The sequence below is a fragment of the Peromyscus eremicus genome, chromosome 2, assembly GCF_949786415.1.
Source record: "Peromyscus eremicus chromosome 2, PerEre_H2_v1, whole genome shotgun sequence".
Taxonomy (NCBI): domain Eukaryota; kingdom Metazoa; phylum Chordata; class Mammalia; order Rodentia; family Cricetidae; genus Peromyscus; species Peromyscus eremicus.
The window spans coordinates 134,202,490-134,229,940 of NC_081417.1; positions in this window are offsets into that span (position 1 = coordinate 134,202,490).

Genomic DNA, 27,451 nt, shown 5'->3' on the forward strand with positions numbered 1-27,451 from the left:
CAAAATAGAAACAAAGGAACCCTTCAAAGTGTGGTTACATGTGCTTTGGACACTATATAGAAATCAGGGTGGGGCTGGAGAGATGGCTCAGAGGTTAAGAGCACTGGCTGTTCTTCCAAAGGTCCTGAGTTCAATTCCCAGCAACCACATGGTCACTGAAAACCATCTGTAATGAGGTCTGGTTCCCTCTTTGGGCCTGCAGGGATACACACAAACAGAACACTGTATACATAATAAATAAATAAATTTTTAAAAAGAAAAAAAAACTACCCAGAGAAAACCTGTCTTGAAAAACAAACAAAAAAAAAAAAAAAAAAAAAAAAGAAAGAAATCAGGGTGAAAGACTTTGGCCTCTTAGCAAAAGTACTGACCTGCTCTTAAGTGTATTCTCCTGTCAAAGAAGCCAACCGTGCCCCCACCCTGTCTTGTGCCTCATGTCTGATTCCCCAGTCAGTGTACTACCCTCTTGAAGAGTTAGCAGGCTGGGAAGCCACATCTTGGGTGCAGAGTGCTTACAGTGAACCGAACAGTGCCGAGCACTTAGGTACATTATCTTCTCCCAGCCGTGGATGGAGAGGCTGGAACCTGTGGGAGATAAAGGCCCAGGAGGAGTGCGGCTAGCCAGCTAGCTGGGGCAGGGCAGAGTTGCCCGAACAGCCTGCAGATTCTAGCTGTGTTGTGTAGAGCTGGCTTTGTTTAGGGAGGAAGCTTAGTTTCTGAAGTGCCTCACTTGGGTTACTAAATATATTTGAAAGCTTTAAAAATGTCAGCAGACAATCAAGAAAAACAAGTTTTACTAATTCTACCTCAAAAAGCCTTTAATCCTTCCATCTGAAATACCGAGAGCGGTGACTTCTCTGAACTCACTTCTGGGTCTGTTGGAATCTGAGGATGTTTTCCCTCCCATGCTCCACCAGTCAGTGCCTGCTAAGTTCAGGGCACGGTGGTTGAGCCCTGTGCTCTCGTTAGAAATCGTGAGATCAGAGATGAAATTCCTGCAGACAGGCATCACCCTGCTGCTTTCTGGTGAAGGCCGGCAGAGAGGGAACAGTCTTTGGCCCTTCCGTTTCCATCGACGTGAGAGGCTCTTCAGCCTTTGTACGGGTGGAATCTGAAACAACAACATGGGTGTGCCAGTCACAGCAAGTGTGGGAAAGCCAGGTCACCTGGGGTCTCTTCACCCAGCAAGTCTCTGGCTAGCTGGAAGGGACCTTTGAGACAGTGTTGACTGTTTGCTCAGACTGCACCATCTGGCCTCGGCTAATCCCTAGACAAGCAGAGTCCGCCATCCAGGTCGCTTCAGCTTGCCACCAGTGGTGTTGACTGAGTGCCTTTGGTGATTAATTCCAACACACAGTGAACAGTTAGACTCATCTTCCTTGGAGGAGGAGGAGGAAGAAGAAGAAATTAAGAATTATTTTTAAATTGTGTGTATGCTTGTGAGTGTGTGTGTGGGGGGGGGATGCATGCGTACTTTGATGCAGATGCCCTGGGAGTTGTCAAAGCCTCTGGAGTTGGAGTTATAGGTGGCCAGGAGCTTCCTCGTGTGGGTCCTGGGAACCATACTTGGGTCCCTTGCATGATCTTAACTGAGCCATATCTTCAGCGCCCCCCACCCCTATTTTTGTTTTTGAAATAATGAGACTATACCTCAAAAACAAGGTGTAAGGAGAGCTGAAAAGTCCTCTGACCTCCACGCATGCCCACAGTCATAAAATAAATCTTTTTAAAAAAGAAGTACTGGGGACTGGAGAGATGGTCCAGTGGTTAAGAGTACTGGCTGCTCTTCCAGAGGTCCCGAGTTCAGTTCTCAGCACCCACATGGTGGAGGCTTACAACCATCTAATGCCCTCTGCTGGCATGCACGCATACATGCAGATGGAACACTCATACATAAATACATTTTTAAAAAACATTTTTTAAGTACTTTGAAAAGAGTTGAGTTCTTACTCTACAACTGCCTTGCTTGGGCCTGTGAGATAACAGTGAGTGTGCTTGAGCCAAGCATGAGGACCTGTCCTGCATTCATCTCCTGGGACCTTCATGGTAGAAGGAGAGAACCAACTGTCTCAGACCTCCACGTGGATGCCCACAGAAGTGTGCATATACAAGGAGGCAGAAACTCGAAAATGTAAATTTAAAACAAAAAATATTTTCTTTCTTTGGAGGCCTAATCAGGAAGAGCTCATCTTTGGTCTACGCCCAGGGTTTGCTCCTTTGTAATGCTCAATGATTATTTGTACACAGTCTCCTTCCACAACAGAGAGGGATTTCCACTTAAAACACAGCCCATGCAAACTGTGGAAGGGTGGGCTACAGTATGCCGCTGGAATCACTTGCCTGTTATCTGTAAGGTTCTGGGTTTGATCCACAGTGCAACAAAACCAAACAACTCACAACACATTAAAAGCTAACAACACAACAGGCATGCACACACGCACACACACACACACACACACACACACACACACACACACACACAAACAAGCTTTTGTGAATACAGTGACTATGTCCCACTCTGGGGACATAGTCAAATGCTTATTGAATCAGTTACATAGAGGCTAAGTGAGTCTTAACATAAGTGGTCTGTTTCATCAAATGGTCTTTGCACAAGCTGAGGAAGTCTTGGGGTGGTAGCCACAGGCAGGAATTTCGTGTTTGATTAGTACCTACTTCGATGCAGTTTTCTACAATGGTGACTGGTCATTTGTAAAACCATTCTAAATATTCACAAAGAAAGGGGCACGGTTGTATTAGCTAAAGTAAAAGGCTAGGCTGCTGTAACAAAGAGACTCGACAATGCAGTGCTTTAAAGAACAAAGCGTTCATTCTTCCTCATGTAACAGCTCTGGGTTCTGAGTTAGCCTTTCTGAGGAGAGCAGTCCAGGTCAGTGGGGCAGCTCTGCTCCCAATGGTCATTCAGGGACACAGGTCCCTTGTATCGGGTTGCTTCAGCATCCTCTGGAGCACTGTCCCGGTCTGTGTGCTTGAAGCTGGTCACCACTGTTCCCAGCCAGGAGGAAGGGAAAAGGAGAAGAGGTAGGAGGTAAGCCTGTCCTCTGAAGGCTGGGACCCGGCAGGGTCCCCTCTCAGTTTGCTCACTGCCCACTATCCATATGGCCACATCTACCCACCAGAGAGACTGAGAAATAAGCCAGGTCCTGTGCCAAGAACTAAGGAGAGCAGACTCAGGTAGACAGCATGTAGCCTTCACTCAATTGGTACATAGAAAACTAAATTCCAGACTTGGTTAGTGAATTACCTCTGTTAACTTGCTAGGGGCCAGGCATGGTGGTACATGACTTTAATTCCAACACTTGGGAGGCAGACGCAGGAGGATCTCTGAGTTTGAGGTCAGCCAGTTCTACAGAGAAAGTTCCAGGACAGCCACAGAGAAATCCTGTCTAGAAAACCCAAATTGGGGGCTAGGGGTGGGGGTGAGGAGAAAGATCACAGTCACATAAGCTGCCTTCTGAGCTACCTCAAAAAAGTTGAACGTGATGAATTCCTGCCTGGTAGAACTTTAAGAATAAAAGCATTACAGGGATGTGAAGCTCTTGAGCCTTGGTCAACCACCAAGGTGCTGAAGAGGTGGTGGGGGCATGGAAACGGCTCTGATATGACTACCCCAGGTTTCTTTTATGGGGGGAAATCCCACTGTTTGTAATTGTAGCTGAACATACTCCTACCTAATCTGTTCTCTGTATAATTAAGTAACTTCTTCATGTACAGAATGGAATGACCTCCATTCCAGGGGGCATTGTAAGAATTAAGGGAGGCTCTTTTGTGGATAATACATTCACTTGTCAGTACAGTGTCCAGCAAATAGTAGGTATGAATTCAGTTTATCTGTTTTATTGGAGAGAACCTGAGAATGCTGCTAACATGTTGACTTATGGAATGTTGTCAGTTCTCAGCACTTAATCAGGGCAAGTTCTGACTTGGCCAACTGAGCACTTTAAAGCCAAAAAACGATGCCTCCGTCTCACCTCCCATGTTTGGTTGGTCAGTGTCGGCTTGCTCGGCTAGGTCTGTTTTCCTCTCTGCTCAGCTATGGCTCTGACTTTATTTCACTTGAAGTGCCGTGTTCCCCGCTCTGCCTAGTAAGCACCTGCGTGCACTTCCAGGCTGAGATTTCATGTCCTCTCCTGTAGAGAAAAGGCTTCTTTGGGATGTAGAGATGGCTCAGCAGTTAAAAGCACTGGCTGCTCTTGTAGAGGATCCGGGTTCAGTTCTCAGCACCCACACCAGACAGCTCACAACTGTCTATAACTTCAGCTACAGAGGGACCCCACACCACTGGCTTCTGAGGGTACCTGTGCTTATGTGTATACACACACATACACACACACATACACACACAATTCAAAATTAAACTGTGGCTCTTGGCATGGTTTCTCCTCACTGTGTGGTCACTAGCAGCTACATATCACACTAGGGAGGACTTACACACCCCTGGCTGCCAGGCACCATCCTGGGTATCTTTACCCGTACTCACAGACTTCACAACAGCCCAAACGAGCCGAGGAGCCGTTGCTAATATTAGCTCTGTTTTACAGTTGAGGGAAGCAGTTCAGGGCAGGCTGGGATCTGAAAGGAGGTGGGTGGCTCCAGTCTCTTCCGTGTCCCTGTTCTGTGACACATCCCACCTGTCACTGTCTCGCTCCTGCTGGACTGGAAATTCCGCCAGGATGTGAATCCTTATCTTAAGACCAACCTGCAACAGTAGTGGGTAGTCAGTAGCTAGCCAGACTGGATCCTGCAAGGCACGCCTCCCTAGTCGAGGCCCCCCTTCATTGAGCACTCACTGTGCCAGGCCTTGTAGGCTAAACACATGTGCACTTCACGATGTTCCCTGAAACAGCCCAGGCATTGTGTTACCACCGCGTTACAAAGGAGTGAACAGGCACAGAATGCTGGCAGAGTCAGCACCCGACTAGTAGCTGGGTACTAGAAAGAGCTCTGGGGGCAGGGCACCTGCAACGGCCTGCTGCTGCCTGCAATTGTGGGTGAGTTCAGGCTGGAACTCACCAAGTTTCTGAGATCAGCCTTCAGCTCAGGACAGTCATCCTGCTTCGGCTTCCCAGGGGCTAGGATTATAGGTATCTCCGCCACAGCCAGGGCTGTTTGTTTTTATCCTTTTTCTTTAAGCCAGTCTTTACAGTTTTCTAGCTTCATTTAGGTATCATTGACAAAATTATATATTTAAGGTATATAACACAGTGATTTGATTATGTATTATGAAGTACTTAACCCATTTAGTTAACATCTAGTAACATTTGTTGAACTAAGATGTGGAGCCAGGTTGGGCAGACTCCAAACTCATACTTCACTGGACTTCTTCAAGTATGTTCCTGTAGGGGCTTTTAATGTACAAATTATTTGTATTGTGTCTACTTCTAAGAAGGGGCCAAGAGAAGAAAAAGAAAAAAAATCCTAAAGTGCTAACTATATTAAAGACTCATGATTACAAATAAAATAAGCCCAATTCGAACTCAAATAAAAAGGTGAATTTATCATCAGGTCACTGAAATGTCTCATCAGTGCAAGGACAGGGCATTAAAGGTGGCACTCGCCTTTAATCTCAATGATCAGGATTCTGAGACATGAGGAATGACACAAGTCTGAGGCCAGCTTGGGGCCCAGTGAATGAGTGTCAAGTCCATCCCCACCACAATAAATTCAAGGTCAGGAAAACATCTAGTCCTTAGACACAACTTGGATACTTAGCCCATGGCTGTGGAAATGCCCTCTGCCCATCAGCTTACCCCTAGTCTGCAAACAGGCTTCCTCTGCTGGCTAGAAGCAGGTCTGCTCATAACACTTAAGCCTTGCCTCTGAACACTCTGGGTACCAAGAGGTGCCTCACACCTCTTAGGGTTCCTGGCGTCTAGACAATACCAAGTGTTGACAAGGAGGTGGAGAAATGGGAGCTTGTACACTGTTGGTGAGAATGTGAAATGGCCCAGCTACTGTGCAAAAAATTAAAACCAGGCTGGCGGGATGGCTCAGTGGTTAAAAGCACTTGCTGCTCTTGCAGAGGTCCCAGGTCCCACATCTCACAACTGTCAGTAACTTTAGCTCTTAGTAACTTTAACCCTCTTCTGGCCTCCACAGTCACCAGGCATTCATACATACTCACAGACAGGCACTCACACACATAAAAACAAATCTCTCTTTAGAAATGAAAAACAATTGTGGGCAAGGGTCTGGTTCAGCGAGTAAAGGCTTGTACAAGCATGAGGACCTGAGTTCAGATCCCCTAGTACCCATGGAAAAATGGGGTGGTAGCTCCATGTGCCTGTAGCCCCAGTGTTGGGGGGCAAAGACAGGTGGGTTTTAGGAGCCACTCTAGCCCAAACAAGCTGCTAGTTCAATGAGAGACATAGACTCAAGAGAATAGGTGGAGAGCAGTGCAGGAAGACACCTATACCCAACTCTAATAAATGGATACGTGTGCCATACACACTCAAGCATGCACACCACACACAAATATCACACACATATAAAAAATAGTTGCCATATGACCTGGTGCTTTCGTGTCCGTACATATTTCAGAACACAAGGCAGCATCTCAGAGGTACCTGTACACCTGTTTCCATAGCAGCAGCAATGTCCTTCAAGAGATGGTTGGATGGACAAAACTGTGAAGTGTGTGTATGGTGAGATATTCAGCCTATGAAGGAAGTTCTGACACATGCCGCAGAATGGGTGAACTTTGGTCACGTGCTGCTCAATGAAATAAGACATCCCCTAAAAGATGAATGGGGACGGTTCCACTTAAGGCATCTGGAGTACATAAACAGGAAGTGCTCTGATGGCTGCCAGGGCCCAAAGGGAGGAGCACATAGGAATTGTTCAATGGCTTAGGATTTGGGTTTTGCAAGATGAAATGAACCTGCTCACTGGTGTTGAACCATCATTACGAATGGTTGAGCTGATAACTCTTTTGGTTTTTTTGAGACAGGGTTTCTCTGTGTAGCTCTAGCCATCCTGAAAATTACTCTGCAGACCAGGCTGGCCTCGAACTCTGAGAGATCTACCTACCTCTGCCTCCCAGGTGCTGGGATTAAAGGTATGCACCACCACTGCCCAGCTGAGCTGATAACTTTTAAGACTCTTCCCCCATCTCAGACTTTTTAAGATTCATTTTTACTTTATGTGTATGAGTGTTTTGCCTGCATGTATGTATGTATGTGTACCACATTTGTGCAGTGCTTGGCAAAAGCCAGGAGAAGGCATAGAATCCCCTGGGACTGTTGTTACAGACAGTTGTTATCTGCCATGTGGGTGCTGGAAATCAAACCTGAGTCATCTGGAACAGCAGCCAATGCTCATAACCTCTGAGCCATCTCTCAAGCTCCCAATGAAAAGAAATCTTAAAGGAGCCAGGTGTGATGTTATGCATTTATAATCCTATAACTCGGAAGCCTGAAGCTTCCAAGTTCCAGGAAAGCCTGGGCTACCTAAGAAATATGTCTAGGGGGACAAAAGTCTGTGGAAGAGATTCATTAGCCCAGCTTGGATGTAGTACATACACTGAGGCCCATCAATCATACTGGGATGGAATTCTAAAAGGATGAGGCAGTTCCCATGGAAACCAAATGGACATAATGGATTTGCAGTCCTTCCTAGAAGGTGTGTGGGTTTGGAAGAAGGGGAAGGGTGCTAGATACAGTGGCGCATCTCCAGCTGCAGAGTTACTGCCTGCAGGGAGCATGGTCTCTTCTCTAGCGGCGGAACTGGGCTTAAGCTGATTCAAACTCCATGTAGGTGGCTCTGCCATGTCTCCATCAGATATCTGTAATACTCACTCCCTATAAATGTGTAGCTTAGCAGTGTTTGTGCAGAGCAACTTACCTCACAAGCCCTTACCAAAAAAAAAAACCCTCTGAATAAATGAAGAAACAGAGTCAGCATTTAAATGACTCAACAGGGTTGGTGTTATTTCACTCGTGAAGACTAAAGGCCAATGTGAATGTGTTTAGGTATAAAGGAGGATTTATTGACTCATGGGATCCAAGGAAGAGTCGAGCATGAGTCCCCCACTCGCCAAGGGCAGACGATGCAGCTGGGCTTCAGAACAACTGCCACCAAGGACTCAGACACTGCCAGCTCTGTCTCTGCCCTGTTAGTCTCTGTTTGCCTGGGGCACTTGCCCTCCATGCAAACCAGTGTTGCTCAAATGGCCACGAAGCTCCCGAACTTTGCAGCCACTGCAGAGACATGGTCCCGAGTCCCTAGTCTGTCCCTGGTTAAAACTGAAAGGTGCATGTTGTTATTCCCACTTGGATCAAACAGGATAGCCTGTCCTGAGAACCAGTTAGCTCCCTGTGGAAGTGTATGATGTGAGGGGCTGGGGACAGTTTTCTGAATGTGGTAGAGATGGGATCGGTGGCCATAGCAGTGGCCCGGGTCTCCTGGATGCTGCGTCTGGTAGCACATGGTACCTAGGGCTTGTCTACCCTGTTGGCTCCATCTCTGTGAGGCCCCTGGGATGCTGCATGATCGGGTATGAAGCTGGGGTCAGACTTTGAGTCACCAGAAGCAGGATAATGAAGGCTGCTGAAGCCTGTCTGCCTGAGCCTCGGTGTGAATTTCAAGGGAATTGAGGGACATAGACTTCTGTATGAATGTTATATATAGATTCAAAATGTCTGCTCTAGTTTGACCTGGTGGTCCAAGGCCCATAATCCCAGCTTCTTGGGAGGGAGGTTGAAGCAGGAGACAAGGCCAACCATGGCTACAGGAGTTCAAGGCCAGCCTGGCAACTTAGTGAGAAGCTATTTCAAAGTTTAAAAACAAACAAACAAAAACTGAGTATGTAGCTCAGTGGTGGGGAGCTTGCCTGGTATACACAAGGCCCTGGGTTGGTTCAATCACCAGTACCGATGAAATCTAGTCTGTCTGTCCTGCTTGATCTGTTTGAGGTGAAGTTGTGTGGGAACTGATGGGTTCCCGATGGCACACAGCACCAGCCCACTCTCCAAGCTTTTACAATCAGAACCAGCCTCTCCTCTACCCCCTCTTCCCATCCCTTCCTGCTCTCCTTTCTCCCTGTGTTCTCTCAGCTAGTTTTCTGGTCTCCAGCCATTCTCCTGCCTCGGGCCTCCCGTGTAGCTGGGACCAGTGGTGCTTGCCACCATTCCTGGGTGCAGGCAAACTTTGTAAGTGTTCTCTGAGACCAGGCAGGCTGGTGCGTGGCTTTAATCCCGGCGCCCGAGAGACTGTATAGTGAGACCCTGACTTAGAAACAAAAGCCATACACAACCTGGACACTGTGTTCTCCTTCAAAGCATTCACAGTTTGCAATGTTTCCATGTCAGTGTGGAAAGGGGTCTGAGAATAAGGTTCAGTTATTTTCAGACAAGGTTTTTGCTTTAACAACTTTTTTAAAAATTAAAAACATGTTTCATATTTATTTTTTGTTTTGGTTGTTTTTGTTGTTGTTGTTTCTTGAAACAAAGTCTCACCGTGTGGCCCTGGCTGTCCTGGAACTCACTATGTAGACCAGGCTGGTCTTGAACTCACAGAGATGCTCCTGCTTTTGCCTCCCAAGTGGCTGGGATTAAAGTCATGCACCATCATGCCCAGTACATTTATTTGGTTGTTTGTTTGGGCAGGGGGTGTGCCAGCTCTCTCCTTCTGCCATGAGTTCTGGGAATTGAACTAAGGTCGTCAGGGTTGGTGGCAACCTCCTCTACACACTGAGCCATCTTGCTGGCCCTGAATATAGGCTTGTCTTGTCTATAGATCACTCTGCTGAATAAAACTACACATAAATTCCACTGTTCTGTGCCAAGCTTGGGGTTTGGTCCCTAGGTCCCTCAACTTCAGTCATCTCCCCTGTGGGACATATTTTAAGATTCGCTGATTTCGATGAGCTGCTTTATATAGCAGCAGATGGAGAAATGGAGTCCCTGAGAGGCTAGGCAGTCACCCACAGCAGAACTGAGTGAGTGCAGAGTAGCAGCTGGAGCTCTGGCCTGCTGGTTTGGGGGGCAAGGATGTTCTTTGTACTGTATGGTGCCTCTTCTCTAGATCTTTTGAATAAACCTCCAACAAAATGGTTGTATTTTTCTTCTATCCCATCTTAATTTGTACTGAACTAGCATGGAGGTGAGTAGAGGATTCTGGGAGTCTAATAAACAGATAAAAGCTTTATAATTAGGAATGTGTTATGTATTCAGCAGACTTAATGAGTGCTTGCTGTTCACCGTTCTAGGTGCTAGACACCAGTAAACAAGAGAGTTCCTGTCTTCAAAGCGTTCCAGCTTTCTGTGCTGTCGGGGGTTGGGGGGCGCAGGCGTCAGTGATGAATGCTAAAGAGAGGCTATCGGGAAACATATGGCTTTACCTGGCCTGTGCAGAGGAGTCTGGGAAGGTTTTCCTAAGAAACGGCATCTAAGACATACTGGAAGCGAGCCGGGTAGAAAGGTACCCGCAGGAACCGATGATAGAGTGCACTATAGACCATCTGTCAAAAGATAACAACAGTCAGGTGGTCTATGGAGAGAGAACTGGAAGCTGTGTGGACAGTGGGCCAGCTGAGGGTGGTTCAGATACTTCGCAGGTACGGCTGGGAATGTAGCTCATTAGCAGAGTGACTCCCCTGTACAAGGTCCTGGGTTCAGTTCCCAGCACCAAAGAAAGGAAAGAGAAAGAGACTCTTAATGAAAACAAGGAAGGAACTGGATGTTCAGGTTGAGTCGGGGTCTCACTCTGGTCTGGAGACAGTGTCTACGAGTTAGTGAAAGCGAAGGAAGGAACCAGATGTTCAGGTTGAGTCTGGGCCTCACTCTGGTCTGGAGATAGTGTCTGCGAGTTGGCAGCATTGACTGGATCTGAAGCTGTGGAAGATGAGATTACTGGAGTGTGGGGGCGGGGCACAGAGTGAGGGGAGGAACAGTCCAGAGAGAACCTTGAACAAAGACACAACATCTCAAAAGAGCTTTGAGAGGGGAGTAGTAGTAAGGAAGCTGGAGAGAGACCAAGTGTAAGGATTTTAGTGACAAGGACATCAGTGGTGACCTTGGTTAGAGAAGGGCCCTCTGGGGTTAGAAAACAGAAGCCACCTTTTAGTGGCTTGAAGAGAGGCAGGAGAGGAGGTGACCGTGGCGTCTTTGAAGTCTTGAAGGGAAGGAGCAAGGCTTGGGGTTCGGAGGAAGTTTTTCCTTTTTCTGAGACTTTCTCAAGATTCAATGCTAGCTGGTAGGAGCTCGTGGTGGCAGCTATTAGGTGTGGCTTCTCCTTTTGTGAGAGATATAAAGGCCTGCGTTGTTCCTTCATGCTGTCTGTAGGTGGAAGCGGGCTCATCAACTCAAACCTTTCCCTCCAGGCACTTGTCTGGGGACCCCTCAGAGAGGGCAAAGCAAGATGGCTGTTCACCCTCGCTATAGACCGGATAAGAACTCTTGAGTGGGAAAGCGAGTGACCGCCCTGAAGGTTTTAAGGATCTACCACCCTCAGAAGACACCTGCTGCTAGAAGGGAAGTGGGGTGATACCTGACTGATTTTCAGTTCAAAAGATGCTATATAATTAACTTAGAAGCAGCAGTCCTACAAATGGACTAATCGGGGATAAAGAAGGATTAGAAGGTGATTAGGGATGTGGTTACTAAAAAAAAGAAAAAGGGGAAAGCAGTGAAAGGCAGGATGAACACACAGATTCAATAAATGAATGATTGCATGTGGTCTACCACATAAGAAACTAAGATCTAAGAAAGCTAGAGGGGACAATGATGGAAAATGGGGTTTAAGAAACCATAAATGGACGGACTCTTGACTAATAGTGAACGAGATGGTAGACACCTGTTGAGTGCCTGCTCAATGGTAAGCCCTCTCCAAGGGAGAACATGGCCAGTGATGGCGGTACCACGGGGTAAAAACTACCCTCCTGGTCTTGCGTATGGTGAGAACGAAGCAGAGAAGTCGCACATGCACAAGTTTGCAAGGGTAGGAGGTGGGAAACCTTGTTCTGCAGTGCTGTGTTGTGTCGCCTCTTGTCTCACTCTGAGGCCAAATTACTCAGGCAGCCTCTGAGTGGTTTGTGCTGTCTCCCAGAGCGAGACAGACTGCGTCCCTGCTTAGAGCTTACTTCTAGTGGAGAGAGGGAGAGGAAATATGCAGGCAAACCATCGGAAAGGCCCAGCAAGTCCTAGGAGGCAGAACTGGGGAAGCTGGGAAGACCCTGTGAGGGGACGCCATTACCTTAACCAGACTTGGCAACGAATCAGTCACACCGCACCACAGAGCGGAGGGAACTGTAGGTATGGCAGTGTCCAGGTGGGGATGATCTTGGTGTGTGGTCAAGGACCAGAAAAATGAGAGTGGGGCCCACAGTGTGGGTGCAGGAGGTTTGTAAACTGCAAAGGCGGTGTCTCGGGGTAGATGCAGGCAGAACCTGGGAAGTTGAGGAATTTGTATTTTAGTTGCAACAGAAGGAAGGCAAGAATCTTTCCAGGTTTGTTTGTGTGCCCAGGGAAGAATATGATCTAATTCGTGGGTTAAGGATGAGTCTGAACCGGGTGTGATAGCACTTGCATGGATTCCCAGCACTTGGGAGGCAGAGGCAGGAGGACCGAGAATTTGAACATAATGACACCCTACCTTAAAAAAAACAAACCATGCTGGGCGGCAGTGGCGCACACCTTTAATCCCAGCACTCAGGAGGCAGAGGCAGGCGGATCTCTGAGTTCGAGGCCAGCCTGGTTTACAGAGGGAGTTCCAGGACAGCCAGGGCTACACAGTGAAACTCTGTCTCAAAAGGAAAAAAAAAAATCAATCATAAATGAGAGCTCAGGCATGGTGGCATAATGCACCTGGAGAGAGGAGGGAGGTGGATCTTTGTGAGTTTGAGGACAGCTTGGTCTAGGTCTATATAGAAGGTTTCAGGCCAGCCAGGGCCTGTGAGGATCTGTCTTAAAAAGGAAGCAAACCAGCAAAGAAATAAAGTGGAAGGGGAGAGGAAGGGAGGAGTAGGGGAGGAGAGGGGAGGGGAGGAGAGGAGGGGAGGAGAGGGGAGCAGAATACTCTAGCTGGGCCCAAGGCCTGGAGCTCAGAAGATTGGGTGGGTTAATATTAATGTGTCTCTCACAGCTCATACCTGTAAGCCCAGAACTCGGGAGGCTGAGGCAGCCAAACCACCCTGAGTTCCTCATAATGAAAAACTGGCTAATAAGTAAATAACTAATAAATAAGTAAGAAAAAAGAAAGAAAAGGCTGCTTCTGTGCCTTGGGGCTGGCTCCCCAGTTTATCTTGTCACCCTCGATGACTTACACAGAGGTGGCAGATGCTCCCCCAGAAAAGGGGATTAGAGTTCCTGAACTCCCTTAGAACAGTAAGTGCTCCCCTCAAACCCCACCCCCCAGCTCCTAGCTCATTAGACCAGCAGGTTCCTGCCGCTGCTCCCAGGAAGGCGGCTGCAGCTGGGTCCAAGCTGGGTCTACTCGAACGCAGAAGAGAACAGCCATGTTTGGGCAGACACACAAAATAAATATTTGTTGTATGAACTGGTGCCCTGCAAAACGGTGAAGGCAGTCCACAGAGGAGGAGGAGGAAGGAGCAGAGGTGGGAGCGAAGGCCAGGCAAGGAGGAGAGGGAGATAAAGAGCTTCCTGTTGACCTCCTTCCTGGCTCTGTAGCTCCTGAGGCCTAGTGTCTGCCCTTGGGTCCCTGAGAGAGCTCTGTTCTCTTAGAAAACACCCCATTTTCTGTGAATGTCTTCTATATCTGTGAATGTCTTCTATATGCACCGCTACCACTCTTGTTCCTGGGTGGGCACATTTATAGCTCCTGTCCTTCATGGCCATGCTGCTCTGTGTGTGTGTGTGTGTGTGTGTGTGTGTGTGTGTGTGTGTGTGTGTGTGTGGCATATGGTGCCCTCACTTCCCACAGCCTTGCCAACATGTGCTTATCTTTGTTTCTAGATATGACAGTATCTTAAAGGCAACTGAATTTACCTTCTTTCCTTTCTTCCTCCCTTCCTTCCTTCCTTCCTTCCTTCCTTCCTTCCTTCCTTCCTTCCTTCCTTCCTTCCTTCCTTCCTTCCCCCCACCCCTTCTTTGAGGCAGGATCTCACTATGTAGCCCTGGCTGTCCTGGAACTCACTATGTAGATCAGGCTGGCTTTGAACTCACAGAAATCCACATACCTCTGCCTCCAGAGTTGCTGGAATTAAAGGCCTGGCCACATTTATTTCATTCACTGCTCTGGACCATTGTTTTCCTGAGGTGAATTTATTTTCAAGATAAAATATTATTTTATCTTACGTCCTTTCTCCTTTTTTTAAAGCTTTATTTACTTTATAATTTCATATATATGAGTGTCTTATATGTATGTATGTATGTATGTATGTATGTATGTATGTATGTGGACCACATGTGTGCCCAGTGCCTGCAGAGGTCAGAAGAGGGCACTGGCTCCCCTGGGACTGGAGTTACAGTCAGTTGTGAGCTGTTCTGTGAGTGCTGGGAATTGAACCCAAGTCCTCTGCAAGTGTTCTTGCCTGCTGAGTGGACTCCGCAGTCCCTCCTTCTCCCTTTAAGTACTAACCAGACACTACTCTGTTCACCTCTAAAGACCAGCCGTGGTCAGGTTGGCTTGGCCATAGACATTTGAACTACTTCTAGGTGGAGTCTACTTGCATAGTTACATGCTTAATTCAGTTATTTGGATCATTAACATTTATCTGGGTTTTTGTTGCTGTTTTACATATACAATCGACACTTCTTTTCTAGGTAGTATTCTATGGTTGTTTGGTTTCTTAGACGGTGTCCCATGTAGCCCAGACTGACCTCAACCTTGCTAAGTAGCTAAGGATGACCTTGAATTCCTGAGCCTTCTGACTCCACTTCCCAAGGGACAGAGATCACAGGTGAGTGTCACAACACTGATTTGACACAAATTTCCTAGTTCTCTTCCCTTGTTATGTTTGACAGAAGGACAAAATACAAGCGCATTCCTGGGTCAAGCATCCTTTGACAGGCCTGGCAGCTCACACCTGTGGTCCCTCCACTCTGGGAGCTGAGGCAGAAGGACTGCATTCAGCCAGCTTAGGTTATGTAGTGAGTTCCTGGCCAGTCTAGGCTAAAGCGGAAGATTCTATCTTAAAAACAAAAACCAAAGACTGAAGAGACAGATGGCCAGCAGGTAAAGGTACATGCCACCAGGCCTGATGTCTACCGGAACCCACATGGTGGAAGGTGAGAACTAACTCCTCGGAGTTGGCCTCCGACCTCCACATGCATGGCATTGCACTTGAGGGTACACACACACACACACACACACACACACACACACACACACACACGTAACTTGTAGCACGTGTTACAAGTAAGTAACTAATTTAATACCATCCTTTGAGTTATCATGCTGAGTAATGAGAATATCAGAGGTCCCTTGCCTTCCAGTCCTAGTTGTCCCTGGGCCCTTCTCTTCTTAGCCAGGGGCCTTCCCTAAATCAGCTACTCTGCTCTCGGGCCTTAGCTCCCACCTGTTTGGCAGGCTGAGCAGGCTTTTATTCTTTATAAAGGATAAGTGACTTTAACCCCATGCACTTGTGTTCCGTGTTGGAATGTGCACCGTGATTGGTCGGACTCCGCTGAGGGAGAGTGTGGCGCTCTCAGAACGCCGCCCCCTCTCCCTGCAGCTGTCCACAGGTGTGTTTGGAGTGCAACAGCCTCAAACACCAATAGCATCTTGAAGAGGATGCAAGGCCCTCAGGAGTTCACCCAGAGTGGCTCATCAGAGCTCATCCACTTTGACCTCTGGCCTCTGACCTGAAGGCCCTCACGGGTCAGAGACTGCTGGAGATGCAAGAGGTGAACCAGTCAGTGTGGCTTCTGCAATCTGGAACGAGTCTTTTCTGCACAGGCAAAGGGCAGATGTGGGGGTGGGGGTGGGACAGGGGCTTAAGTGCTCTTGTTACATCTAGGAGAGTCTGTGGTTTCCACAGCACAGATTCGAAGCTAAAAAGGAAACCTTGTCCAGGTTCCAGGCTCTCCTGGATGGCCTGTGGACTTCTAACTTGCTAAGCCCAAGACTGACCTCACTATGGTCCTCCCAGCCCACTCTTTCCAGTTCGTATTTGTTACAATATATTATTTATGTATTTGTTTATGTGTGTGTATGTGTGTGTGTGTGTGTGTGTGTGTGTGTGTGTGTGTTTGCCTGTGTGCACATCTACAGGAATGCTACCGGCGGTCGTGTGGAAGTCAGAGGCCAACCTGCAGGAGTCGGTTTCTCTCTTCCCAGTCCCAGGGACCCAACTCAGTGTCAGACTTGGCAGCAAGCACCTTTGCATGCCGAGCCATCTCACAGGCTCCTCGGTCCTGGTTATACTGGTCACACTCCGTGTCCCATCAGCCAAACCAAGATCTTGCTCATCATTCTTAACTCTTCGGATGATCCCAGCCTCTTATAACTACAAGGACACAAGAAGCCGGGCATGCTGGCATCTTGAACCTCAGCACTTGAGAGGCAGAGGTCTATGAATGCAAGGCAAGCCTGGTCTAGAGAGTTCCAGGAGTACATAAGTGAGATGCCCTGTCTCGAAAGAAAGAAAAAGAAAGAAGGAGAAGAAAATGGCCACCAGCGCGTCGCCACCTGTATCACCACCTGTATCACCTTCCTGTTGCTGAAGTAACCACCACCTGCTGGCTTGACACACGTGTGTTTTTACTGCATGGTTACAGTGGCTAGAAATCTGGAATGAGTTATGAGACCAAGATCAAGAGTTCAGGGACTTGTTCCTTTTGGGGGCCTCAGGGTGGAATCTGTTCCTTGTCCTGCCCAGCCCCGGAGGCCACCCATGTTCTGTTGCTGCATCGATTCCGCTTCTGTTGGCACACAACTCCCCCCCCCTCTTCCTCCTCCTCCTCCTCCTCCTCCTCCTCCTCCTCCTCCTCCTCCTCCTCCTCCTAAGACGTCCTGACTCTTCCTTTTAAGGACCCTTGTGATTGTCTCCGGCCCACTCAGAAAACCTAAAAGTCCTCTCATCTCAGGGGCCTTAGTTCAGTCACATCTCTAGGACTCTTTTGTCACAGAAGAAGGCACTCACAGGTTCTGAGGATCAGGATGTGGGCATCTCTGAGGACTCCTTTTACATCATCCTACCCTGTGACCTCCTAGACCTCTTTGCTGTGGGATGGTCTGTATGTCAAGTGTTTTGCTGATTGGTCAGTAAATAAATCACTGATTGGCCATTGGCTAGGCAGGAAGTATAGGCGCGACAAGGAAAAGAATTCTGGGAAGTGGAAGGCTGAGAGAGAGACATTGCCAGCCGCCATCAGGACAAGGAAGATGTAAGGTACCAGTAAGCCATGAGCCATGTGGCAAAGTAAAGATTAATAGAAATGGGCTAAATATAAGAGTAAGAGCTAGACAGTGACAGGCCTGAGCTAATGGCCAAGCAGTTTAAATAATGTAAGAGTTCGTGTGTTTATTTTATAAGTGGGCTCTGGGACTGGCGGGACTTGGTGGCGGGAGCTGGAGAGAAATTCTCCAGCAACAAATGGCGTCCAACGTGGTGGCAAGAGTTTCCACCTAAAAACTTTAAAAAAAGATTCTAAAACGGACCTAAAAACAGCTTCCTAATTGTCTCTCTCAAATAAGCGGCAGCTGCCGGTTTGAGCTACTGGCGGGTTCCTAGCGTGCGCTCTCGACCTGCAGTATGGTGGGAATGAGGCCTCTGCAAGTAGCACATTAAACTGTGTGGTGAATTTAGCCTTTGCTAGTACAAAACAAAAAAAGAGGTTTCTGGGCTACACGCTACTTTGGTAAAAGTGTAGACCCACTATTTCTGAGAGTCATGGCTCCCAGAGCTGGCGGAAAGCGGACCGCCGCCATGTTGGGAAGCTGAAGTGGGCGGAGCCAGCAGCCACTGCGCCATTTCAGGCTTAGAAGGCTGCAGTTTAAAGCAATAGGCTCACGCTAATATAAAAAAATAAGCCACGTAAAGATGGCTACCACACAAAGAATCTGGATTATGTTCTCTTTGATATTCGTAACTGCAGAAAAACATTTGATTGTAAAAGCTGTTGAGTTATGCCAAAATGTATATTTTAAAGGTACCTTGACTTCAAAATTTGGATATAAGGATATGTTGCTTTGGAAAAGAGTCTCTGCTTTTGTTTCCACAGAAAGCCAGAGACTATGGATTTGTTCCAGATTAAGATACATCAGGTTTGACCAGCCAAGACCCCCTGAAAGGTCTCCAATGACACCATGGCCCAGATGACTCAACATCCAGAATGGTTCCAAGGCAACTGGCTCAGACGATACAGCCTCATGGACTACTCCATGATCCTAAAATTTTCTTCGTGTCCCCATAAGATACAGCGTCCCCCTCCAGCAGGAAGTAGTAAGAGAAGCTACGCCCAAATTCCCAAATATACCAAGCTGGCTTTAGAGATGGAATTGGCTCACTCCCCCTCTAAACCCAGACATATTGCTCAAAAAAAAAAAAAATGGTTAAGAGATTCTTGTGTCCCAAATCAGAAGAGCCCTCTGGTGTGGGACAGAGAAAAACCAATATTTTTATTTAAATCAGGTTGATTATAAATACAATCTCTTTCTAAAGAAAAAAAGGGGATAGTTTAGATATGATAGGATGAAAGGGTAGATTAATGAACCTACTTTTAAAGAGTAACAAATTGTTTAAAATGTTTTACATTGCTATAGATTTAGTTTATTGATACAAATTTAAACTTAATTTTGTTATACTGTATATATATTTCTATTCTTGTTTGAGGTATTATGTTTATGTAACTCATTTAAAATTGTAATGGATAATTAAAAAATAGATTAATAGTTAGTCATCTATGATAATATTTGTAGCCATGTTAGTTAAGTCTTCTAGGTATACATAGATATATTTCAGATAGATAGGTAGTCTTCAAACACTTCAAAGACCTACAGAATATGGCATTTAAAATGTTTTAAAAGTTTAGACTTTTTGGACAGTGAGACATGTCTGCTCCTGACAGCACCGATTTACTTCAGAGAGGAGGATGGGCATCGAAGACACTCCATATGGAGTTTATCTTCACCTTGACAAAAATAGCCATTTGGGCAAGAAACTGTTCTTGTCTGGACTGCTTGATCAACTGGACATGCAGGACCCATAGAAAGGTGACCACTGAACTTTGCTTGACAAAATGGTCCTTCAGGTTCCTGCTTTGCAGAGAAAACTGCCAGACATTCTACAAGACACAGAAAAAAGTGAATAAGAGACTCTAGGCCTGTGGGCTGAAGACAGATGCCCCAACTTTACAAGAAAACTTTGCATGACTGTCCAGGCTCAGCTGTCTCTGTCTACCCTGCAAGATTCCCAAAAGTTGCTTGCATCCTTCTCCCATTTCTCAGGCAGTGTTATATCCTTCTGAGGTCTTTGATGTGGTTAAAGACTAGATACTTACAATTTTCCTTAGTTATAATAAAAGATAAGTTAGATATAAAACCTTAAACTTACAAATATAAGATAGATAGGATCTCTTCTTTAATATTGTAACTGTAATTCTTGCTTGATAATTGTTTTGTTATATGTAATTTTACTATGTTAAAGTTAAAACCTTCCTTTTTAAGAAAAGAAAAGGGGAAGTGCTGTGGGATGGTCTGTATGTCAAGTGTTTTGCTGATTGGTCAGTAAATAAATCACTGATTGGCCATTGGCTAGGCAGGAAGTATAGGCGCGACAAGGAAAAGAATTCTGGGAAGTGGAAGGCTGAGAGAGAGACATTGCCAGCCGCCATCAGGACAAGGAAGATGTAAGGTACCAGTAAGCCATGAGCCATGTGGCAAAGTAAAGATTAATAGAAATGGGCTAAATATAAGAGTAAGAGCTAGACAGTGACAGGCCTGAGCTAATGGCCAAGCAGTTTAAATAATGTAAGAGTTCGTGTGTTTATTTTATAAGTGGGCTCTGGGACTGGCGGGACTTGGTGGCGGGAGCTGGAGAGAAATTCTCCAGCAACACCTCTTCTGGTCCGCTGTGCCTGGGCTTCAGGCTGGGGGACCCACTAGCCTATCCTGATTGGTCCCTGCCTCTTATCCTGCCTCTCCCACTGACTTCCATTATTGCATCTTTGTGTGTGGTGTGTGTGTGTGTGTGTTTGTGTGTGTGGTGTGGGGGTGTGTGTGGTGAGTGTGGTGTGTATGTGTGTGTGTGGTGTGTGTTGAGGTATGTGTGTGTGGTGTGTGTGTGTTGAAGTGTGTGTGTGTATGTGGTGTGTGTATGGTGTGTGGTGTATGTGTGTTGAAATGTGTGTGTGTGTATGTGGTGTGTGGTGTGTGTGTGTATGGTGTGTGGTGTGTGTGTGTGTGTTGAAGTGTGTGTGTGTGTGTGTGTGTATGTGGTGTGTGGTGTGTGTATGGTGTGGTGTGTGTGTGTGTGTGGTGTGTGATGTGTGTATGTGTATGGTGTGTGGTGTGTGTTGAAGTGTGTGTGTGTGTATGTGGTGTGTGTGTGTGTGTATGGTGTGGTGTGGTGTGTGTGTGTGTGTGTGTGTGTGTGTGTGTTGAGTGGTGCTAGGGATGAAGGCTAAAGCCTCACACACTTACCATAAGTAAACACTCCACCATAAGCCTCAGCCTTAGTTACATCTTTTGTCTTCCTACTGATGGTGACTTCGCTAACCCCCTTCCACCGACACGGCTCTGAGCTCTATCTTCTGCTCGCTCCCTTAGCTGAACGTCTCACTAACTGTACAAAGCTACTGTCAGCAGCTCCAGTCAGGGGCACGTGTGTCACAGGCCTTCTGGAGCCACACTCGGGCTGGAGTCTCAGCACTACCACTTGGCAGACAGGAGTTCCTGGGCCAGTGCCTTCATCTCTCTGCACCTTCTTTTCTCATCTGGGGAAGAGTGTAGCCCTCAGAGGTCATGACAAACTGCCACTGAGAGGGCACTTAAGCAGCGCTTGGCACACGTTAGCTTTTCCTACTTCGCTCTGTGTTCTTTTCGCCCTCTTGATGCCTTCTGGAATGCTTTCCCCACACCCGTTTCCCTGGAAATTTTTGCCCATCCCTTCCATGCCCGCCCCATGCATGGCTTCCCCTGCACAGACCTCCTTTTGACCCGCCCACTGCACACAGGTGAGCTGACAGTTTCCTGCTCTGCAGCTCTTGAACTCTGGGAAGTCTGTCACCCCTGACCAGAGGTCCTTGGACATCGTATTTGCAATCATTTGACTATGTGTAGGAGGAAAACATCTTGAAATACTAATATTTGTGGCTTTTCTTTTCCACACTTCCTCATATGTGACCCTCTGCTACCTAGTCAGCCGGAGGTATGCACATTGCCTTTGCAAGTTCATCCTGGGGGCCTGGGTGTTGAGTTCGGTGGGAAAGTGCTTGTCTGGTGGGCCCAGGGCTCTAGGTTCAACCTCCAGAACAGAAAAACGTGGTGTATTGTGGGGCGTTTACCCACCAACCCCACAGTTCCCCAGAGTTTTCTTGAGTGCGAGCAGCAGAAAATATTAGATAGAAGGATTTAGATTGTGGAGATAAACAGATAGAAAATAAAGGACAGCCTCGAGAGGGCCTGGAACCTATTCCAACTGGCCCCAACTGTCTCTGCCCCAGGGTTTTTATAGAGACACCAAGGGGTGGAGCAAAAGACCTCCTCCCCCAGCACATCCAAGTGCAGACCATCTCAGACACCTGCACTCAGGCCCGTGGTCCTAATCATCCTCTCTATGTGGACCTGCTGGGTAAAGCCACGAGGAACCCGAGAACGGGCTCCCACAGTGTATGAGTGTTGTTGTTGTTGTTTTTAGATTTATTTTGTGTGTATGAGTGTTTGGCCTGCATGCATGTACACCACGTGCATACCTGATGCCCACAGAATTCAGACAAGGGCATCAGATCCTCTGGAAGTAGAGTTACAGATGTTTGTGAGCCATCATGTGGGTTCTGGAAACCAAACCCCGGGCCTCTGCAAAAGAAACAACTGCTCTTAACCACTGAGCCATCTCTCCAGCGCTGCCATGAAGGATTTTTATAGCAAGAAAGCAAAAAGAATAAATAGAAACTATGTTTACATTTTCAACTTTTAAACTAGACTTCTATATGGACGTCCACATGATTAGTTATGAAAACCAAATGTAGCTGGAGCCTTTTCTCTGTCCCACTTCATCCTGCAGCAGCTTATAAAACAATCACTCCGAGGCTTAATATTAATTACAAACTGTTTGGCCTATGGCTCAGGCTTGTTACTAGCTAGTTCTTACATCTTAAATGAACCCATTTCTATTCATCTATGTATCACCATGTGACCAGTGGCTTACTGGTACTTGCACATCTTGCTTCTTGGGCAGCTTGTTGGTGTCTCCCTGACTCCCCCCTCTTCTCCCTCTATCTCTGCTTGGATTTCCCACCTGGCTATATCCTGCCTTGCTATAGGCCAAAACAGCTTCTTGATTAACCAGTGGTAATAAAACACATTCATAGCCTAGAGAAAGACATCCCACAGCAGCCAAGGGCAAGGCTTTATGAAGAAAAGGTTTTCAGCACCCAAAGTGATATACCTGAAGGGAGCAGGGGTCAAGTTCATGAGCTGGTGGACTAAAGAAGCCATTGGGAGATGTCTGGTTCATCCTATTCCCAGGGAGGCTGGATCAGGGTAGCTCAGGCTGGGAACAGGGACAGAGTGCAAGGTCAATATTAAGAGGATGCCTCCAGGGGCTGGGGAGGTGACCCAGTCAGTAAACTGCTTGCCTTGCTAACATGAGGACCTGAGTTTGGTTTCTGGCCTCACAGGCAAGGTGGCACACCACTGTAATCCCAGTGCAGTGGAGGAAAAGTGGGTAAATTCTTTATTCTTGCTGACCTGCCAAGCTAGCCTAATTGGGGAAGTCTAGGCCAATGAGAGATCCTGTCTCAAAAAAAAAAATGAGGTAGACAGACCTGAGGAACTCAACATCTGAGGCTGACTTCTGGCCTCCACACACACATGCACATGCATCTGCACATACACACATGCACACACACACACACAAACACACATGCATCTGTACACACACATGCACACACATGCATCTGTATACACACACACATGCATCTGTACACACACATGCATCTGTACACACACACATGCATCTGTACACACACATACATGCATCTGTACACACACATGCATCTGTACACAGACACACATGCATCTGTACACACACACACACACACGCATCTGTATACACACACACGTATCTGTACACATACACATGCATCTGTGCACACACACACACACGCATCTGTATATACACATGCACACACACACACACACACACACACACACACACACACACACACGATGCCCAGCAGCAGGACTACTGAGTGATGGCAGCTAGGATGCAGGGGCAGCCAGCTGTGGCCTCCTAGCCCATTGTCCCCTGTGCAGACACCCAGCACTGCTTTGCTCCTTCCTGCTGCCACAGGCTTTCTCCAGTCAGCTGCCCAGTTTGTCCCCAAAGCAGTCGGCCAAGGTGAAGGCCACCAGGGCACTGTGTGATCATTTCCTGGAGATGCCCACTTTCCCCAACAGTGCTGGAATCTCGAAGGACTGGTTACACAGAGGGCAGGTTCTTGACACTGTCGGTCTAGGAACAAAGTCCCCAGCACCTAAACTTGGAAGGAACCGAGCTGTGAGCCAACCCATTAACACGGCCACGAGGGAAGCCTGGAGCCGGGGTCCTGTACACCTCACCCCAGGATAATGCTGTGTAGATAGTATTCCGTCAAAGGAATAAATGGAAATCTAACCTTTGGAGGGGGACAGTCACATCGACAGTCTAACTGGGATAAAGGACTTCGGAAGTTAACTGCACTAAAGCAGAAAGGGGATCCTGTGGCAGTGCCCGCACCGTGCACAGTCTCCTGACAATCACTCCAGATCACCACGGGGGTAGATCCCTCCAGGATGCCTGCCCGTCCAATTCTGCCTCCTGGGGTTCTCAGCCATAGCCGGGCTCTTGATGCGTTAACCCAAACTGTTCGGCAGCCTTGCCTCCCAGTGCTAGGATTCAGAGGGGCCAGTTTGCATCAGCCCATTTTCTGTTACTATAACATAATACCCAAAAGTTGAATCGCATCTATAAAAAGAGGTTTCTTTTGTTAAATTCCCAGAGGCTCAAGAGTATGGTGGTAGCTTCGGCTTAGTTGTGGTGAGGGCTCAATGGAGGCCAGCATCACAGTGAAGAGGATATTCAGAAGAGCTCTTGGGAAGCTGGAGAGTCAAGAGGGCAAGTCTGTAGCATTGCTCTCAAAAAAACTAACCAGAGTCCCCTGAGAACTACACTGTTTCCTTCCAAGGGCAGGGCTCAGGATGACCTCATCATCTTGCTTCAGGCTCTACCTCAAGATGCCATCACCTCAACTCTGCTGCCCTGGGCCAAACTCCCAGCTCATGGACTTCCGGGCACATGCCCAGTCCGCTTCTCCTGCTCGCCTGACCTGAGTACCTGGAGCTGGCTGTGCTTGACTGTGCGTTCAGAGTCATGGAGAATCTGCCAAGAGGCATGAGAACACAGTTGAAGTTCAGGGAAGGTCAGTGGGAGACAGCCAGGGCCAGAGAGAGACGGAGGAGCCTCCTGGCCGCTCAGTGACTTGTATTTAAGATCCTGGCCCTGCAGCTGGTAATTTGGTTCAGCAGGCAAAGGCGTTTGCCACCAGGCTTGATGACATGTTTGACCCCAGGGCCCCACATGGTGGAAAGAGGAGACTGACTCCTTCAAGTTGTCCACTGACTTCCACATCTACAATAGTGTGCGTGCACACACAAATAAATGGAAATTTAAAGTAAAAGTCCTGTTCTCATCCTCTGTTCCTCGTTGTCCCCTAGTCTTGGGTTCCATGTGATACCTCTGAAGATTCTTTATGAAGTTCCGTTTCTGTGTAACCAACCACGTTGGTGAACATTCTCCTCATTGATAGCAACACCATAGCCATGACCAGGGCCTCCGCAGCTCTTCATGTCCCAAGATTTGGTTCTGAGAGTGGCCTAGGCAAACATCTAATCCTCCCATAACCTTCTAAGTCACAAACAAGTATTGTCTTCATTTTTCAGATCAAAATGAAGCACTGTGGTTGAGTGACTTGTCCCTGTCCGACGTCTAACATATGGTGGGGCTGAGGTCCCATTTTACTGAGCGAGAGTGTATATATACATCCATCCATATATATGTGAATGAGAATTCAACTTGAAATGCCAAGGCTCCAGTCCTTTTGTCTAGGCTTGGAATCCCTGCCAGAGTTGTAGGCTGGGTGAGCTGGGAGCCCGCCCACTTTGTCATCCCCACACACCCTGCCTCTCACTTTGCCGGGCCTGGCAGAGGAAGCGCGGGAAATTGCTGCAGAGCCAGGTACAGGGCTTGGCGGCAAAGCCGCTCGTGGGGCGGGAGGCCAGAGCCACACCCTGGCACCTGGCAGGCAGCCCAGCTCCACCGTTGAGAAAAGACTTGGTACAAAGGAGGCCTCCCGCCAAGCTAGCCGCCTTCTTCATCCCTGCCGATCCTCAACCGAGGAAGCTGACCCCAGGGCCAGGCTAGGTCAGGTCCTTACATGGCCTCAGGAGGCTGTCGAGGGGCCTTGAGGTAATGCCCAGTCTGGGACACTTTCTTGGCTGCCCGAGGTAGGCATTTGGGGGAAGAGGCAATGTCAGCCCACACTACACAGGACTCTGGGCCTGAGCTTTCCATTACTGTCCCCTCCTCCCGGGCATCCAGGTCAGCTGGTTTCACGGTGTTGGGGACAGATTGTCTACCTTGTGACAATAGTTTGTCCGAAGTACAAACTAGACAGATCTGGGTCTATGGTGAAGAAGAAAATATTCTACAGAGGAATTCAGGTTTAAACCAAAGTGGGTGTTTGGGAAAGGAACCTGACTGTAAAGTGGGCATGGGCTCTGAGGATGGGATAGTTGACTTAGCTGTGACCCAGCACCCAGAGGTCCACAAAGCGGACACCAGGCCTCTTGGGTCAGACCAGATCCTGCCTCCCCCTGAGCAAGGGCTCAAGGCCTGTGTCTAGACAAGAGACCATCTCAATGGGGCTCTTTCATTCAGAGAGGGCTGGTCCCAGTGCGGGCCAGGCCAACATCAAGACTTACTCCAGCCCAGTGCGTAGGGGCTGCCGGGGCCAGGGCTGCAGCTGTCTGCAGGGACTCAGAAGGAGCAACTGTTTCCTCTCGGTGGGTGCAGCCCTCTCCAGGGCCCTCAGCTGTACCCAGGAGGGCAAGGGGCAGAGCTGGACTTCAATGCCCACTCGCTCCTCTTCTTCTGGACCCTGTTGCAGATCCATCTTGCATTGTTTTATCCAGGGCCGGTGCCTGGAAGGATCATGCTAAAATATGAATTTGGGCTCCTGTCCTCTGACCAAGATATTCCCAAAGCCAGACAAAAGGAGTGGCAGAATTGACCTCTGTCCTTACTAGCCCACCCCAACTTCAGACAGCAAGGGGAGATTTAGGAGTACTAAGCCCCCTCTACCATAGCTGGCATGAGCCTTCTTCTCAGCAGACCCCACTAACCCCACAGTAGCCCCTGACTGAGGGGTGCCCCCAAGGCTATCCCAACGTCAGAATGAGCTCTGGGGGATGCTCTGATTGTGTGACTCTGTATGGAAGATAAACAAACCCTGGACAGGCTGGGTTGATACAAGTCATACTCCCAGGAATGGCCTTCTGTACCCTGGGCTGGCTGCTCAGGGCACAATCTAAGGAGGCTGGGAGCCCTTGGCCTGGTCTGCCTCAGTTTCTGCTTGTTCTATTCACCTGTCATTTACCTTAGGGGGTCCAGGTGTGGCACCAGGTAACCACCAGAGGGCCAGGCTCGGAGCCCAGCCTGCACAAATATGCATCTCTAGAGGAGTCAATGAACTATGGGGGAAGGCCTCCTGAGTCAGGGAGAGTGTGCTTCACAGCCTAGGGTTGCCGAGAATCTCCAGCTTCGTCCTCAAACCTCTCTGTGAACGATGTGACAGACACCCGCCTGGAGGGACTGCTGGGATAGCATGCCTCTAATGATAGCAGCAGAACGTAGCAGCCACTCCCTGTGAGGTCCTTGCCTGGAGCGTCAGTCCTTGTCAGCATTTCTCAGAATAGACCCTGTCCCAGGCTCTCGGGTACTTGATGATCAGGACATGGCTGCTCTACCCTTTCTGTGTGCTGGGCAGCGTGGGCCGTGTGGAGCCTCCATGTCTGTGGGGTGACAGGCTGGGCTCAGAATCCTTGCCCACTGTGTCTCCTTACCTTCTCCCTTCAGGTGCTGAGTCCAGGCAGAGGACGGGGTGCTGGCAAGGTGAGACAGCTGGCCCCACTTCTGCCTGTGATTGGTCCTGTAACCTGGGTCAGTCATTGTTCGGCCCTGGGCCTCAGTTTATCCTGCGTCAAAATGAAACACAGAAGGTCAAACCATTTGATCATCAAACCGTCTTGCACAAAGAAAGGCTTAGGGAAGTTC